The sequence below is a fragment of the Oreochromis aureus genome, linkage group 3, assembly GCF_013358895.1.
Source record: "Oreochromis aureus strain Israel breed Guangdong linkage group 3, ZZ_aureus, whole genome shotgun sequence".
Taxonomy (NCBI): domain Eukaryota; kingdom Metazoa; phylum Chordata; class Actinopteri; order Cichliformes; family Cichlidae; genus Oreochromis; species Oreochromis aureus.
In genome coordinates, this window is record NC_052944.1 from 56382379 (window position 1) to 56384636 (window position 2258).

The window sequence follows — 2258 nt, forward strand, 5'->3', positions numbered from 1 at the left end:
GCTGGTTCAGTGAATTTTGGTGATAGGAAGCTAACTAGCCTTTGTTTAGCTGGTTATATGAACCCTGGAGAATTTCTGGTTCGGTTTTGTTTGTTTAGTGGACTTTTGCGCATTTATGTAAGTGCACTGTTAATCATTGCATGTTTTCGCGGTGTTTGGTGGTGGTAGAAAAGGTTTATATGAGCATTTAGTGGAGATTCTAAGGTTTCTGTAGATACTACTCATGCTGATGTTTGCATAAATGGAGGGTTACATAACATTGCATAACGCTTGAGCCCCATTGCCCCCAGTACTGGGGGTGAGAGACATGCTGTTGTTTGCACGAGCACTTTTTAAGAGTTCTTGGCTTCCAAGCCATGGGAGCCAGTCTTTTTGGCTTTACCAAAGACCTCTGCATAGCATATAGGATAAATCTGGAAGTTATGCAAAGTGGTCCACAGCGATTTCTACATTACAGTTGGTCTTGAAGCAAAATAATTTTGGTTTCCTTACTGAGAAATTCATTGGCACATCTTGAGGTAGTCTGATCTGCAATATAAATAGGGCTATAATGTTAAACGTAGCATTTATAGAATTTTACCACAGTTTACAACTAGATTTCAAAATATATTGCATGTATAAATTAATTTGGCTAGTCTGACTTAATGTGTTAACCATGTCATTTTAAATACAGCAAAATATTTTAAACTTTGCATTTTACATTGGTATCAAACTCATTTTCAGTAAACTCACCTTGAAATTTCCAAACTGTTTTGGAAATCTGGTGGCCTGACAACAGTGCCACCTGCAGGAAGCTTCTTTCTCTCTGATGGCTTTTGTCCTGAGATCTGAGACCTTTTAGTCTGATGCCTTTATTCAGAGGTCTGATGGGTTTTGTTTTGTTTTGTTTTTTTCAGATAAACATGATGCATTTTTGTCTGTGGTCTGAAGTCTGAGGTTGTTTGACCTGATGTTTGACGATGTTTTTCTGAGACCTTAGGATGTCCTAAAATGTAAACCATACTTTTGGCATTTCACATATTTTAAAAATAGGGTTCTTTGGGACCTGGAATGTTAATGTGCCTGTTTATTAAGCACTTTGGGCCAACTTCTGTTTTTTAAATGTTCCATAGGATATAAATTAACTAGACATGACAGTCAACACCAAAAGTTCAGATGTTTTTCATAGTGCTGTTTAAAATGTATTTTTTTAATTTCATATAAAAATAATTGTTTAACACAATTAATGTTAAGCATGGGCAACATACTGAACTTGGAGGATATAAGTCCATTTTATAACCACATTTGAAAAATGCTTCATGTGTTATCTCTGCTGAATAATGCATTTATTTATGAATGTATTTGGATTTCTTATGAACCCTGAGTGTTTTATTTGGTATATTAAAAAAAGATATTGAAAACAATTGTCATGTAGGCCTGATAGCAGACTGCTGAGTAGTTCAATGATTGACATCCTTTTCTTCCCGTAAAACTAAAAACAAACACAAAGTAAATGTTACAAGATGTATTTTCCTTTTAACTCACACTTCTAGGATATGAACTACACTGTTATATAGAATGCGTAATCAACAGCGACTCAGTAGTGATCACAATACAACTTAACGAGTTTAGCTTCCTCAAAGATAAACATAACAGATGAAATAACTGGTTTCTAAACAAATCTATGTAATAGAAATGGACCAAATAAACTCGTAAACATGTTGTACATTAATACTCACAAGCAATAACTCTCCAAGGCAGAAATGTTTTAAAGAGCATCTAAGGCGACAAACAGCATATTCTGCAGGCTAACAAGCGACCAGCTTCCTGTTTCCTCTACCCACAGGAACACAGAAAAACCCCACCAAAATATAAGCTTGTGAGTATTCCCACTATGACCAGCAGAGGGTGCTGAAGAGAAAGAACCTATGCATGTCATAACACTAACAGAACCAAATTCTACTTAACTTTGGGAAACTAAAAAAGTAAATAGAATAAAATCAAAAAGTATACACATATATGGCAGCATAAAATGTAAAAATATTTAATGTTTGTTTTTTATGGGGTTTTTTGTGAGTTTTTTTTAGAACATACTGATTGTTTTGTATTGTTCTGGGTCACTTTAAGATATGTGATTTCATTGAAAAGAGTTGTATTTAAGACATTTTTACAAGAAGAGCATATTTAAATCTGTGACTGGCAGATCCATTGAGTTTCATTTGAAACCATGCTATTATTAAAACTTTTAGAACTCAAGAAAAAGAGTCTGACAATAGTCC

The 2258-nt window shown here is 34.4% G+C and overlaps 1 long non-coding RNA gene across 1 annotated transcript; it reads right to left on the bottom strand.

Annotated features, from left to right (window-relative positions):
• Positions 1-497: 497 nt before the first annotated feature.
• Positions 498-1809, bottom strand: LOC120435496. Its single transcript, XR_005609770.1, has 3 exons — positions 1719-1809; positions 733-1471; positions 498-528 (listed from the first exon to the last, which is right to left on the bottom strand). It is a non-coding gene; the product is annotated as an uncharacterized LOC120435496 (long non-coding RNA).
• Positions 1810-2258: the final 449 nt, after the last annotated feature.